We start from the raw sequence: 16,674 nt of genomic DNA, 5'->3' as shown, positions 1-16,674 counted from the left end.
ACAGATATGACAAATGATTGGGGAAAAAGGTCAGCATAGAATAAAAAATGGATGAAAGTGTCTTGAGGTAGTTTGATCCTATGCACAGAAAGGATAATGATAAGTTGGCAAAAAATAGGACAAGTCAAAAGTTTTGGAAAGGAGGAGAGGCACTCAGTGGAAGCACTTTAGTATGTATTTTGAAGTATGAGAGAGCATGTAACATACACGAGAGCAGTGCAGAGTGGGCGTGTAGGTTGCCAGTGCGCTGCTGATGATCCTTCTGTATATAGGCTATATATATAAAACCGCTAATGTGATAGGAGTTATCCACAAGGTAGGATAATCCCTGAACCAGTAGTTAAGGATGTGAGAAGGGAAGCTAAAGATGAGTGGAGATTTCTGGAAGGAAAGACGTGAGTGGCAGAATTTCACAGAGCTCCTTTGCATATATATATATATATATATATATATATATATATATATATATATATATATATATATATATATATATATATATATATATATATATATATATATATATATATGTATGTGTGTATGCATGTATGTGCGTATATTTTTATCTGCGTATTATATGCGAAGTAAGGCGAGTTTACTGGTTGAGAAATGTGGTAACCATTAAAGTATAAGTTAAACGATGAATCAGATTGTTCTGAGATGGTTTGGTCAGGTGGAAAGAATGGGGAATAATATGCGGGTGAAAAGAGTTCATAAATCAGAAGTATACGAAGGGTAGAGTAGTGGAAGGCCTAGAAAGTGCTAGATCTCATTGCATGAAAAGGGTAATGGAAACGGGAGACCCTAACTTCTAGGGTGCACATAGGAGTTTAGATGTGCTGCTGATGAGCCTTTGGTATTGGTCAGTGAAGCGGCTACTGTTGTGGAAACTTCTCTGTTAGGTGAAACTGCTACATGTTTGTTCCGGAAGTTATTACCCTTTGTTCGTAAGCCTTCAAATCGGGCTAGTCCCTCCCTGACCCCCAGAGTAGTACAAGGGGTTGCTCTAGCGATGGCCGCAGGCAATTTCGGTGAACTTGATGCTAACAACGGAAAAGGGGCTTGAAAGAAAAAAAAAACTTACTATTTACTGTAAATAACTTTTTTGCCAAAAGGTCGTGTCTCAGCCTTGCATAAGGACGAATTTCTAAGAAAATTACCTGCGTGCTTTAGGTACATGAAAGTTGATCGTTTATATATAGGAAGTACTGCGTATTATCTTTACGCATACATAAGCGCGCGCACGCTCAAGCACGCAAGCATATAAACACACACACACACACACACACATATATATATATATATATATATATATATATATATATATATATATATATATATATATATATATATATATATATATATATATATATATATATAAATAAAGGCTGTCAATCTATAATTTTTTCTTGCACAGATCTAAATATATTTTGTAACGTGTCTTTATCTTGGAAGTGTTTGGTGTAAGATGCAGTTGAAATGGCGTGCAAATCCAAAAATGCTCTTCTCTCGCCGTTTTGAGCATTATTAGAATCTAAATGGTTGACCAAGATAAAAGTTGGGCGACTCATGCTTGTTGTATGACATGTGTCAGATGTCTCACTGGATGGGCGAGAGATTCTCGCCCAACGCAGTGCCTCACAGTCACTCCAAAAACCATTTTTTTTTTTTTTACTATGTTGACAACAGTAACCAAACGCCTGGATACACTGTAAGTAGGTTATACCAACACAGCTTTCTGGGGTGCCTTGTTTTATTGCCCTAGGTAAGCAAAGAGTTTCCACTGCAAATCACAACTGTTCATGAATGTGGGTCGTCAGTTTGCCTCAATTATTGACCGTTCAAAATGACGACACCTAAAATTTACTGTGCTGCATTCGAAAGTCAAGATGCATAAATGAGTATATATATCAATACACCCATAAATGTTGAATAGGCAGGAACACATTCGCTTCACCAGTGGTCGTCCGACCATCGAAGTTCAGCAACACTGAGTTTGATCAGTACTTGGTTGGGTTTGTGCCAGGTGCAATTGGCATGTACACTCTGTACTCGTCTGTTTGCTGCGCCCTAACCCCCGAAAAAAAACACGATGCTTTTAACGGAAAGTTACTTTCTGGGTCTTTCCCCCTCATGCTGGTCCAAGTCGGGATTAATGGGGGATGGCAATTTTCAGCTCTTTTACTACTGGAGGTTTAAAACAGATGTTGGTTGCTTTGAATTAAGGTAGCTTATGTGAGAGCGGGCCCTTGTCCAAAGAGTGATGAGTTGGGAAAGAAATTGTGAGGTCTGGTATGGACCTTTGGACTTTTAAACCAACAGAGAGGAGATAGGTTTTAACAATGTTGGGAAATGGCCATTAGGCTTGAACGTTGTAGGGCACCGAAGATTGAGATGACCTAAACTAGAGGCATTAGGTCTATTGAGGTCACCCGGGCAGCTGTCACTGACAACGCCTCGCTTTATACTGTTTATGAAAACACCAGATACAGTAATTGGTTTTCGCTCATCAGTGCAGTAGAGCCCCCGTCGCATTTCAGATATTTGAAAGCACCCTTGCTATTTGTAAAGGTGACATCACCGCATGCCCTAGTTCCTATGTAATTACCTATTGACGCTCCTGTTCAGTAGTATAAGGTCAACGTCCCGATTTCGTCGTAAACATCAAACTTACGTAACACAAAACTTTTATATGAACTTGTTACGGCTGCAATCTTTGCTGTTGTGACAAACCCAAATGATCGACAAGAGCTCTTTCTTTTTCTCCTCTGTCTCTCTGTGCGTGGAAAAACGAGAGGTGATAATGGTGAATAATGGTGTCTAAGTAGTTCATGTAATGCGGATTTATTTATTTCTGGTGTCAGACTTTTCCTTTGAGAAATTATGGCGGATGCAGAAAATGCTATTACCTTCATAATTTGGGCAAATAATATTCACAAGTGGAATTACACTCCGAACTCTGGGTTAGCGCCAGTACGAAGACTGTCACCCAACCAGGCACCGACCCCCCACCCATCAAGTCTTCAAGTTTCTCGAATAGTTCGGCGGACGGTCTGCCTCCTTTGCATACCGTCATATAAAAAAAGGGGCTTTCCATGCAAGCATTTGTTTGATAGAGGCTGTGGTGTTCTAATTATCTATTCGATGCAAGTGTGATACGGAAAGTAGGTTTTATTTAGTTGTTTAACCCCATTTCTGGTAGTATTGGATCATTTGCATAAAAGTAATTCATTATAACATAATGCACAACATTAACCAGTCTTTCTTCACGTACTTAAAGCGTGTTCGTTACCTAAATGTCACAGGCTTATATGCGGGTTCTGTTCTTAATGTAGCCTGTCACTGGTAGCAAATTAATCAGATAGGATTATGAAGAAGGTTACTTCAGTGGGATAAAATGCCACCATATTGCAGTCTTTTATTATCACCGCGGGAGGACGACACTACTAGACATGAAGACTTACAAACTTACCATATTGAAAGGGCGCTAACTTATGTTTACGCAAAGCAAGATCTGATGGTGACCCTCTCTCCAATCTTAACTAATAATTTGGTCATTGTCTCCGTGGGATTCCGGAGAATCTTTCAGTCACTCTTTGATTATATAAGGCGTGTCAGCCAAGCTTATAAGGCTTGTGGCTCAGTATCCGTGTTTTAGTTGGAATACTATCAAACAAGTGATTTTCATCAGAGACCTTCTCGTGAAGATGAGTCAAGGAGACCAATCATCTTAATCGTGATCCTGGAAAAAAGTTTCTTCCAACCACAAAATGCTCCTACCATCAAGTATTAAGGCTCCACTCCCCTCCCCCACCCTCATCACTACCCACCAACAAACCCCACAGTTCCTACTGCGCTTCACCTCACACTCCCTCGCTCGTAATTATTCACAGCGACGTTTCTCTGCTACGCGTTTCAAGGCCGATGTTCACTTTTCATTTTTTCATCCTTTTGTTCAGCTAAACTTTCACTTTCACGCTGGCTGTTTGAGACATACTAATCAAAACGCCATTCCTGCAGTTTTTGGTTCTATTACCTTGTTTGATTAGTCTTTTCAAAGTTGCTTATGGATAATTCTAATAATGTGGTCCATTTTTTCTTTCCAAAATCCTTTTATCTTTTGGGATATTTGCGTTTAAAAGGAAAAATTTTTGGCAGTTTACAAGATAAAAACTTTCATTTTTTTTAATAGTGTCTTTAAAAATTTAATAGTACGTTTTTAGAAATTTTTAGTTTTCTTAGGTGAGACCTAGACTCGAAAATGGTTTCATATCCCATAATAATTTTAATTTTACAATTAATTTTATCAGTGTAACTCCACATTCTGTGTGGAGTTGCTTTGTCATTGCTCAGATTAAGTTTTCATTCTTGTTACTCTACAGACTTTGACCTTCGTTAACTTCAACAATTTGCAGGGTGGAGTATCCACGTTTTAAACACTATGAGGCCGTGAAAAGGAAACGAAAGTTTCATAACATATATCACTGCAGTGCCTGCTACTAAAGAGAGGAACAAGAAAACCACTAATAGGATTAGCCTGCTATCAAATTTTCAGTCAATGGTAGTGCGCTTGGATCAGATGATTTCCATCTACCCAACACTTTTTATTATCACTATTAAATCTCCTTACTCAATGCAAGGTCTTATTAATATTGATCATGTTCTTTTTTCTTGTGACCTTGACCTCAAATAACTTTGATAATCTGAAGATAAAACTTCAAACTTAGAAATATAATCACTCTTTTGCTCGTCTGGCTGTCAAAACCATTAAATAGATTGATTTCTATTATTAATATACCTTGATCTGTATTGGAAGTGGACATCAGTCACATTTTTATCCATCCAACACAATATTCTACCAGTATTTCTTTTTCATGAGGTGGAAGGTGAGGGTTTGGTGGCTGTATGATGACATGAGGGTGCCATTAGCAGCCATGAGTCGTAGATCTTCATCTAGGGGCCTTTGGCAGCCTGCTGATGATGCTGGGAGGATGTTTCTGAAGGCACCCATGTCCACCAGTAGCTTCTTGCCAGGTTGTTTTGTGATGTAGAATCTGTGGATCGGGCATCCGTTGGGATAATGGTGGTCACCATGTTCTTTTTGTGTGGCTACCCTACTCATTTTTTCGTTGGGTGCACCTGGGGCTCAGTTCCTCACTGCTCTGCCAAATTTGTAGCGGTAAAGGGACTGAATGGATGAATGAGGGCAACCTTTGTCTTTGCTGAAGGGCACTTTTGCACATTGTTGGCTCAGATCACTTTATTGTTATCTTCTTCTGGTCTTGGTCTTCTCATGTTTTGTAGATGTTGTGGGTGGTGTGTTATGTGGTCCTAGATTCCTCCAGAAACTTGTCAACTTATGTTGAGTGGACCTTTGGTTTTGGGGAAGGCGGTCCATATAAGTTGACAGTCGGCAAAGCCGTATTTCCCTTGCCAGGTTGACCTTCTTGCGCTTTATGTCAGCGTCGAGGTCCAGTAGTGTCAGGAAAGACTCGAGTTCATCCCAGGATGCCTGTGTTTTTGTGTCCCCTATCAGTGTGTTGAGTAAGTTGGCAGGCATGGGCACATGCTGGCAAGAAGAACTTATAAATCAGGAACTTGATTGCCTGGGATTGCTTCAAGGACTTAGTCCACCTTATTCATCAAACTTGTGATGTTTCAAGAGGTTGAATTGTATGTCCACTCTTCAGAACCAGACTGTGATGTTTTAAGAGGTTGAATTGTATGTCCGCTCTTCAGAACCAGACTGAAGATTTGCTCAGTGATAAGGGGACCCAACAGAGGTTAATGGCACATGTGTACATCTGTTTGTTATCAGACATTTTTATGAGGTTTTCTTACTCGTCCATATTTAGTCCATTAGTCACTAGGGGTTAGGTGCAAGAACCATGTTGATCACTGTGCTATTGAGATGATTTTAAGTCTTTCTCAAGAGCAAAGCCAGAGCTGAGATGCCCTACTTAGTGTGTTAGTGGCATTTTGTATTGGTAGATATGGCTGTAGTTAGTCCATGCATTACAGTAAGGTGCAAAAACTGTGTAGTCTACTAATTTGATGAATGACGATCTTGTCCTCTTGAGAGAGAAGAACTGAGAACTGAGATGCTGTATTTAGTCTGTTAATGGTTCTTTGTTAGTAGCACATGGTTTTATTTAGTCTGTTAATTGCCAGAGGTTAGTTGTGAGAATATGCTAGTCTACCAGGTTGTTCCAAGGTCACCAGGGCAAGGAAACTCATATGGGAGGTGAGGATAAACAAAGTACTTTTTTAGCAGGCCAAATAGTAGTTATGATAATGTGTTGCCTATGTGGTTCAAAGATCACATGGTGCTGACACAAGTGAGAGGCTGCTGAACCTGGGTTTGGTAGCAAAGCAGGGGGCTTACATCTGCTTAGTTCCCACAGTCAAGAGAGGGGCCCCAAGAACATTTGATTTTTTTTTTTTTTTTTTTGTGATGCTCTGTTGATAGTAATCAAACTGAACAATCTTTAGGAGAAAAAGTAAGAAGAGTAAATATTTAGGCTTTTCAAATTCTTATTTTTTTTTATATTTTGTGCATCAGTACAAAGTTTTCAAAAAATACATTATGAAGAGCTGCTGTTTATTTTTATTCACTTTTTTCTTGTACAGTGCTTGATTGTTCTGTACTTTTGCACACTAAATTTCTTACAACAAAACAAATTAAAGTGGGTAACTTTTTATATATAGTACATGCCTTGTCAGTTGGTTAGTTGTATCAATTTCAGTAAACACATCCGGTAAGCTTATTTGGGATTAATTTATAGATACTGTACTACAGATTAGTCCCAGAAGCACTCTTGTGGGTTTGCTACGAGCGTGAAAACTTGCCAGCATTACACTGGTATGATGTAAATAATGAAGCTACAACTATTTAAAATTGATTTGGGTGTGTGGGATAACTGATGTCACCCAGAATGTGAGAAATAATAAAAATTGACAATACATAGCCAGCAGTATTGAAGGTGCCACCAAATCAGACTCTGCTCAGGGCTCCCATTAAAACTTGGGACAGTCCTACATACATCATATAAATTAACTCTATTGGTATAAAAATTTCAGCATATACTGTATCTGAAATGAATTTCAAACTCACACGCACATGAGATTGTAGGTGTATCTTGTTTTCTTTGCTGTGATATTATTTCAATTTATGTTAGGCAGGTTTTTAGTGATTTATTATGCAAAGTAACTATAGTATTACTCCAGCTTCATTAGAAAATAACAATGGGTATAACCATAAGACTGATGCAAGTGCTTTTTGCCGTTTTCAATTATCTTGTGATGTGGATGAATTTTTTTCATGTTCAGATCCCATCTCATGTACTGATGCATATAGTAACTTGTACCAGACATCACTGTTACTGTGAGATAACTTAATAGGCCTATTGTAGACTGACTAATAACTAATATGGAAACAGGGTGTGTTCACAAGCCAGAATGACTTTTTTTAAACCTTAATTTGTGTGAATGGCAGTGGGTTGCGACCTCTATACTTGTCCTTTTAAGCTGTACTGTTCTGTATTGGGGCTAAGCTAACTTCAGTTGAAGAGTGTAAAAACTTTCAAGAATTTTCGGGAAGGGCACTGGTTGATTTAGTCAAGTCTTCATCCAAATCTTCACTGTCATGCGGTTTGAAATGTTGTGGCTCAATACCTAAAGTCCATGTTCCTATTCTGTCTTCTTTGTTGTCATCTCAAATAGGATGAATATGAAGTAGAAAAATCATCAACAGTGTTACTGCTGTCTAAGCAAATAATTCTTTATTGTTTTTCATGATTATTGTTGTATGTCTGATATCATATGTTTACGTGATCATTCTTTGTCTGCTCAGCTGACCACATCAGGTATGTGATAAATTTAAAGAGATAATTTCATACTAGAAGTATTTTAGGAATTGGAAGGGCAGGATGAGATACAAGTTATTGAAAGGTTACACACAAAAAAAAAAAAAAGAAAAGAACAAACTCTAACCATGGGTATCTGGGATCCACACCAACAAAGACAGGAGTCACCTTACCTGGTAGATGGGCTTTTGCAGGGAGAATTACTGCTGCTGGTTGAAAGCTCCATTACCACCCAGGAGCCTTAGGCGTGGCGCTGCCGCCACTCTGCTCCACCAACAACCCAAACAGTCAGGAAGTACACACCGCTGACTGAGACAAGAGTGACTTCCTTTTGCTCTTGCCCTGAGCAATTGGAAAACAACCAGACTGAAAACTGGGTCTCACCGCCTAACCTAAAATAGCTAAATATATCCCCCTTCCCTATACCTCGGCAACTCAACTAGAATGGGAGGTACTCCGGGTGAATTGGTGCCTGACTTCCATTAACTCAGCGACCATAAAACCACAGGGAAAGGAAAAGATAAGGAACCTACCCCTAGTGTATTTCCCTAAACCAAAACCTGCTACCCGTCTGGGGACCTACGCAAACAGGTCTGTCGCCTTCAACCTCCTAAGTGTGAGAGGGCCATAAACCACGACTTGACCTCCAGAAGGTGCTCTGTGTGATCTCACGAAAGTGACAATATGACCACTGAAGGTGTGAAGCGCGCCATTGAATGTGAGACTTGACTGGGCGTGCGTCCTCTTGTGATGTGCCTGTGCGCCTCTAAGAAGGTTCCTTGTGAAGAAAGCCAGGGCATTCTTGGATAAAGGTCTGGTTGGATCACCATGAACACACAGGTTAAGAGGCGTCCTCTGATGCTGGCGTTCTGGCCAGAAAGTAAGTCTTGATAGCTCTAACGGGGCACAAAGCCTCAATTCTTGAGGGCCAGCCACTTGGAGAGGTTCTGGACCAAAGGACCGAGGCCACTGCAGGTTGGAAGGAGATTCGTTCTTAGCTAGAAAATTCAAGGTGAACAGGCAAACCGCACTGTAGCAGAAAAACCACTTCCTTATTGTCAATGGCTTGTGTTCACTAACCACTCTTTGCCGTTGCTAAAGTAACCAGAAAAAGGGATTTCTTAGTGAGGTCCTAAGAAAGATCTTCTAAGAGTTCGTACCTTGGAGACATTAACCACCTCAAAGCTACATCTCAAATTCCAGGCAAGGAGCAGTTTGGGGCCTTAGCTGTGTCTAAGGGCTTGAGGAGAGTCGAGACAGGTTTGGGTTATGGCTGTGTCTAAGGACTTGAGAGGTCTGACAAGTTTCGGTTATTTGATAAGTCTAACCCCTATGGTAGAAGACGGAGGACAACGTGCTCTAGCCCTTGGTGGTTGATGGCATCAATTTTCTTGAATCCCTTAAAGTAAATGAAAAATGGGCAAGTTGAGTTATAGTGACCGAAGAAGAAGGAGATACTATTTTTCTACCAGTTCTGAGCTGTCCACTTGGATTGTTATAGCATCAGGAATCTCTCTTCACCCCTCGCAATGGCTCTAAAGCCTTTCTTGAAAAACCTCGCGCTCTGGTGGGCTTCCTGACAGTCTGAAGCCTGTCAGAGCGAGCGTGGACAATCCTGGTGGAACCATTGGGGTGGGGTTGTCTGAGGCGACTTCTTTGAGGGGAGAAGCCTGGGAAGTCTATCAGGGAGATCTAGCAGGTCGGGAACCCTTCCTTGGCTAGGCAGGGCAATGAGGATCAGCTCGACCTGCTGATGGAATTTTACTTTGTTTTATCACCTGCCTGATGAGCGAAAGGAGGGAAGGCATGAGCAAACAGATTCGTCCAGTCTAGAAAGACACTGAAAATCACCAAGTGAGTCAGTGGGTCTGGAACTGGTGAGCAGAACACTGGAGCCGATGGTTCTTGGAGTAGCGAAGAGAGATCTATTGCAGGAGTGCCCACAGATTCCACAGGTCTAGGCACGCGTAGGTGCAGAGGTCCACTCCGTGGGAGAGTCTGGTTCCGGCGGCTGGGTTGATCCGCCAGGGCGTTCAGTTTCCCTGCAAACCGAGGGGAACAGGGCCCACCTGTTGCTGTCCGCCCCACAGAAGAAGGTCCTGCAGCTTTGAACAGGGGCCGAGAATGGGTACCTCTGTTTCCGGATGCCGAAGCTAGAACCGTCGGTTGTCGCGTGAACGCTACTACTTGGCCTGAGACGTGGGTCGAAAATTCCTGGAGAGCGAGGTGAATGGCCAACAGTTCCTTGACATTGATGTGGAGCTTCTTCTGTTCGTCCGACCAAACTCCTGACGTCCTGAGGTTGGCTAGATGTACTCCCCACCCAACGCCCAGGCGTCTGAAAGAAAACATCAAGGATGGTTGTGCCCAGGAGGAAGATCAGACCCTCCAGAAAGCCTTTCATGACCTCACCAGAAGATGCCTTGGCGTGGGAATGTTGAGACCACGTGGAGTCCGTTTGGGTCCTTCTGTCCCAAAGTCCCTGAGGAAAGCTATGAGTCTCATGTGCAGACGGCTAACCTTACAAATTGCTCCGCTGGCTTGACAGAGTTCCCAGGAGAGCCATCCTGACGGTGGGCAACTGTCCAGAGAAAGCTTCTCCACAGCCTGAAGGCAGGAGGAGACCCTTTTGGGAGACAGAAAACAGCTAGACTGTCAGAGTCATCCCCAAATAAAAGAATCCTCTGTGAAGGAACTAAGCTCGACTTTTCTGTGTTTATCAGAATCCCTAAGTCCCGAGCTAACCTTAGGGTTCTGTGAAGGTCCTCCATGCAGCCAGTCCCTTGGTGATGAACGGGTAGCCAGTCAAATCTAGGTACAAGATGTCCAGACTCCTCAGGTGTAGCCAATGACCTATCCCGGTAGAATCTGGTGAACACTTGCGGGGGCTGTGCGACAGGTGAAGCAGAGGGCCCAGACTGTAAACTCTGTCCTTAAGTAAAGAATAACCTGGAGTCTGATGTGCTGGAATGTGGAGTAGGCGTCTTCCATGTAGGGGTCTGTCAATCCCCCGAGCTGGTGCCTGAAGAACTGATGGTTCGATTCCACATGGAGAACTTGGTTTTCACTAGGTACATATTGAGAGCACTTACGTCGAGAACTGGCCTCCAACCCCTGATGACCCAGGGACTGCAAACAGGCAGTTGTAGAACCCTGGGGTTGACGTCCTGCACTCGCCCGATGACGCTTTCCTAAGAACCGGACTTCTGTCTCTAGGGCCGAAAACTTGACTGAGCCTCTTGGTATGCTGTCAAGAAGCCCAGGAGAATTGGAGAGGAGGAGGTTGGGCAGGCAACAGGCAGTGCCCTAGCTGGAGCACTTGCACCACCCACTGATCTGCCTCTGTCTCTCCATTCCTCCCAAAGAGGCTGGTCTGGCCCCCACCCGGCGCATGGAGACAGGGATCTGGCAATATGACGACCTTGTGGCTTTGAGAGAACTTGTGACCCCTGGGTTGTAGCGGGACCTTGGGTAAGGTTTGGACCTGGAGTTACGAAGCGGATGCCTGTTAAGAGGAGAATGCCGTCTTGGTCAAAGCGGGAGCAGGCCTGGTCTTGTGAAGACACTAGACAGGATGTGTGACGACGCCCTCTTATCCATGGCTGACAGGGCGTCTTTCACTACTGCTTCTGGGAAGAGGCCACTCCTTGTCCAAAAGGTGCGAACATCAGCCGTTCCTCTCGCGAAGAAGTCACAGCCTTGGGCAGAGCAGGCACCAAGTTTCCCTCTTCTTCAGAGTGGCCATGGCGAGAGGAGAGAAATTTCGCCTGCCGCATCATGGATAAGCGATGTCGGTGCAGGACAGGAACCCGTGATTTTTCCAAGAGCGTCTTCCTGCCCGGATGCTTTGCTCCACCTGTTTGAAAACAGCTCCCATTGACCAATCGATAAAGCTGACAATCTCTAGGAGCTTGAAGAGGTTCCTGGAAAAATGTTCTACGTCTAGGGCAGAAAAGAAGGTCTTGGCTGCCTCGAATGAAATGCGTCTTGAGGGGTCCACCAGGGCCGAAAGTCCCCCTGTGCTGAAATTGCGGATCCCAGTGAAGGCTCTGTGCTGTAATAATTTTGCCTCCCCTTTCGACGGCTTTGAAGGAGGGTAAAAGCGACGACTTACCGAGGACCTCTTAGCTTCAACCACGCCTCTACCTCTTTTAATGCTTTCTTGGAGGCGGTGGAGAGTACCAGGAGAGTGAAGAGGCAGGACCTTGGCTCAGGCGCCCAGCGTAGAAGTCGGAAGAGGGCTGTCGGCTGAAATATTCGCCGAGTCTGCGACTGCAGCAGAAAGCTGAGTGAGAAGCGTAATGTGAAGGCGATTCACCTGGGCGCTTCCTCTTCACCCAGAAAGGGCGGTTCCGTGCCCAGACCGTCCAGGAGTTGAGGAGGGGCGACTTCTCTATCCTCAGAATACCAAGGACTTTGCGGACTACCTTTTCTATCTTCCCTTCCCAACAGAATAGACTGCTGGGAGGCGAGATGTAACCAAGGTGCGAACACTTGGGTGTGCAGGAGGAGGAAGTAGAGGGCCGGGCCATGCGGCGGGAGATTTCTGGAGGGCTGAGCCTCTTGACTGCACTAGGGGACCTGGGAGGGAGCGTCTGAGAATGTATCTTGATGGATCCCCACGCTGAGCAACCAGGTATAGGGCTGGTTGTCGCTTTTCTTGAAGTTTAGTAACCTGGGCAGGAATTATCGAGCGCCTCTTTAAGGGCCAGGGGTCTGATCCCGCTGAAGTGGCGAGGAGGGGATCCAGCTGGAATATGAAGAGACTGAAGATGAACTGCTGCTACTCTCACTGAAACTTAACCTTAGAGTAGTGCAGCAGACTGCGACCACGCGCCCAGTGAGTTTTCTGGGGACACCATCCTCGATGCGCAGTGGCCGAGAAGATCGGCAACTGTCGATGGGTCTTTCCATCTCTGAAGCTTTGGCCAACCGGAGTGAGTCAAGCACCACTGCTGCCACCAGGACTAAGAAGCTTTCCTGTGCCTTGGGGGCGAGCCTGCTCGTGGGGCAATAATTTCTGACCTTTTCGCCAGCGCGGACTGTCTTCTAGCCTCAGAAGGTGAAGGACTGGATGCCTTTGCTCAAAAGACTTCGGAAAAGCAAACGGGCTAAGCGCAAAGCGCGTCGCGAACAACCACATTGTTATCTACTTTTAACACTGGCGTCATCGCGGCGCTAACGCCGGACTTCACAGTGCGAAACGCGCCTAAACTTAAGACCCGACTCCATGAAACCGTTCATTTCACGCTTCCATTTGATTTCTGAAAAACGAATTCGGTTATCATTCGGCTAGGCTTGGCTTTAGGGAAAACATGCTGGGAAGCTGGTGAAGAAGAGAATATGAGGAGGAAGAGCAGCGGTAGAGGGAGGTAGGAGAGGGAGGAAGGAACAGCGGTGGGGAGGTAGCGCCAATGCCACCGCGAAGAAGATGATAACCTAGCTTCCCTTACGGCAAAACTTTCCTATCCCTATCCCTAACCAAGCAATCTAATTAGAGACTGTATGTTTGCCAAAACTCAGCTCCATTCCATTCATTCACTGTGTGTTCTGGGAACACTCTTGGCTTCAGTCTGTACACAAAATTGCTTGTGTCGTATTTAAGTTTTAACTAGTTTGGCCCGAACTTTAAATTCACGCAAACTCTGGATCCGAGGCTTGAGATCTGACATAGCTACGAAATCCCAGAGCTGAGGCTATTAGATAAATAAACAGGCAATTGAGTACTTCACCAAGGAGGCATACAACCAAGTACAAGCAGACAAAAGGAACCCAAACAGTTTGAGGCAGGCGGTGCGAGATGCGTTCCAAATGCCCGAGAATGAAACTGACCTGGGTTGTAGGTACATGTCTCCTGCCACGCTACCCCCACCGGCATCCGGTGGGGTTGGGTCTCCCGCCAATTGTATCAGCGTTCCAAACAAAGTTTGAAAATTTATATCTCGGACGTGTCGATTTTAAAGAGATAAAAGCTTTTACAGTGTTTTGGTAAGTATAATGAAACATCATTTTATCATAAAAATGTCTTTTTGTTGCCAGTAAGTGCCAGTCTGGTGGCATGAACTGCTATAGTGACTTCTTTGAGTTCTTTCCTTTCATGTGCTCAAAGGAGTCTGCAACTGTATCCATGACAGTGTTGTTAAAGAGAAGCTGAGTTACCTTTGATGGCTAGAACAGTCATTGCAGGAGTGTTGGCTCAAACTCCATGGTCAGGATTTGGAGAGAGAGAGAGTTGGGACAGGGGTGAAAGCCTGACCCCAGAAGCAAAGCAGCACAGGTTTGAATTGTGCTTGAGCCTGGCAAGCCAGCCTTCCATGTCACCTTTCCAGGGGGTCAATTTCAACTCATCCTGACAAAGGTCCTGCAAACAGAAGTGCTCTGTGGCACACATGAACACTTCGTGTAAGGCAAGTTTAGCAAGTGAATTATGAAACAAAATTGTCATTGAACTAGCATGATATTGTAGGTCTCAGTTTCTAATAGCAAGTCTGCTTAATCTTCAAAAAGTATCCAGAAAATCCCTAAGTAAGACTATGAAATTTTCCCAGTGTAACAATGATTCAGCTAGTACGGTCATGAACATACAATAAAACAAATTTATTTTCAAAGCTAGACATGGAGAAAGTAAACTTATGAGATAATGCTACAATTTGCATCAGAATCTTTACATTGAGTAGGAAAGGTAGGCAAATAAAACCAAGTACAGTAAATACATTACCAGTAACAAAAATGGTTTACAGTATTATTATCAAGTAATAAAGCAATTAAATAATTATTTTGAGCAAATGATAACATTTAGTTAGTGTAAAAAATATACCAAGGTAATGTTGATTAAGGAAGATAATTGTAAAGCATGGTAAGCAAATTTTAAGTAGGCAGAAATCAAATGAAAGCTAACTTTCAAGATAATAACTATGCTGGTGTTTGTTAGTTGGCCAGCACTTTTATCAAAATGATCAACTTACCAAAAATTAAAACCCTGAAATGCAGCACATGCAGTCCTAATACAAAACTCGTATTTAATCTTTCTGAATCAATGCAAAAAGTCAGCCTTACATATAAATTCTTAGCAAACTAGTAGTTCATCAGATGTCTGTCAGTTTTAACTCCCTTCATCATTAAAGTCCAGGGAGAATACCATATAATTAGTCACCTCTTTTTAATCTTCTCAGTTGCCAAAGTAAAAAGTACAATAAAAAGCAAATGATTGCAAATAAACATAACCTCAGCAGTACCAGTTGCAAAAGTGAAATAGTGTGTGGGGGCTAATCAAAGCTTGCATTGAACATTTACAAAGATTAACAGAGATTGATTATCTTTCTTGTGCAGCATCTAGAACTATTTATGGCATACAAACAGTGCTTAATTACCAGTAGTGGGATAGAGGTAAAAGTTACACCTAGAATTGAGTCTTAACACCCATCAGGTGTGGAAAAAAATTTCTACAGTTCGACTATATTACAATGTATAGTCAATTTCTCTTCATTTACTGAAATGAAGGATTATATTATACTGAATTGCGTCAGCGCACATCCATTACCTTTAAACATTTTCTCATGATTGTTTTAGGACTTTATAAAATCAGTCACATGTAATATTGTACTACTTTCAATCTAAATTTGGTTTCTCTAGAACCCCAGTTCTGTTTTGAAATACTACTTTTAATTCAGTATTACAGTAAACCCCTGTATTCGTGTTCTCAAGATTCGCGGATTTCTGTGGAACCTATCTACCCATTATTTGCGGAAAATTTGCCCATTCGCGGTATTTATCACTGAGAAATATTCACTGATTACTGTATTTTCTTATCATTTTCATGACAATGCACTTTTTGTGATAAAACTATTAAAATACTCAAGTATAAGCATTTTTAGCGGGTTTTTCTTGTGTTTTAACTATCAAAATAGGCAGTTCTAAGTGTTTTTACAGGGGTTTTAAGTATTCATGGATTTTAGCTATTCATGGGGGGGGTGCAGTATGCATCCCCCGCAAATACGGGGGGTTTACTGTACATGCTAGTTTACACATTTTGATGTTTCATGCCATTTTCTGGTCAGTGGAAGTACAAAATAGAGATATAATGTTTAATCAGGGTTCTGTACAGGATGTTTATCTTTTTAAGATATAGAGTGGTTTGTGGTGGTAGGTTTCCATTTCCTAATAGTAGCAGTTATCTCTTGGACCATTGAAAAATGATCTCTTGTTGGTCACTTTTCTTAAGTTGTATTTCAACAGACCTTTCACATTCACAATTGATCCCTGATCCCCTTTATATGCTGAGAGCAACCAGATTCGCTGAACAGCAGCACCAATATATATAGTAAATGTGCCTTGCTGTCGAACCTTCTCAGTTCCAGAGGTCCTTTACTCCTCATACTGTTGGACTGTGGAACAGCCTCCCAGATGTGCAATTGGAACTTACTTTAGCATTTCAGGCGAAAATGCAATGCATTACTACCCTAATACTGTACTATTCTTCGTGCATTTTAATACAGCAACCCCCCCCCATATTTGTGGGGTATGCATACCCCCTCCCCCACACACACAAATAGCTAAAATCCGCGAATACTTAAAACCCCTCTAAAAATGCTTATACTGTACCCGAGTATTTTTATAGTTTTATCACAAAAAGTTCATGTAGTCATGAAGAAAATTATATGAAAATGCAGTAATTAGTGAATATTTCTCTGTGAAAAATACTGTGAATGGGCAAATTTTCCGCAAATAATGTGTATATGTGTTCCATAGAGAAATCCGTGAATAGGCGAGACCGCGAATTGTAAGAACACAAATACGGGAGGTTTACTGTACA

At 42.6% G+C, this 16,674-nt stretch overlaps 1 protein-coding gene across 2 annotated transcripts in view; it reads left to right on the top strand.

Annotated features, from left to right (window-relative positions):
* LOC136838567 (ubiquitin-protein ligase E3C) overlaps positions 1-16,674 on the top strand; it is a 416,786-nt gene that overhangs the window by 328,442 nt on the left and 71,670 nt on the right. The gene's annotated exons all lie outside the window — the stretch shown is intronic.

The sequence above is a fragment of the Macrobrachium rosenbergii genome, chromosome 5 (genome assembly GCF_040412425.1).
Source record: "Macrobrachium rosenbergii isolate ZJJX-2024 chromosome 5, ASM4041242v1, whole genome shotgun sequence".
NCBI lineage: Eukaryota > Metazoa > Arthropoda > Malacostraca > Decapoda > Palaemonidae > Macrobrachium > Macrobrachium rosenbergii.
The sequence above is the reverse complement of the archived record's forward strand: the minus strand, read 5'-3'. Positions and strand labels throughout refer to the sequence as shown.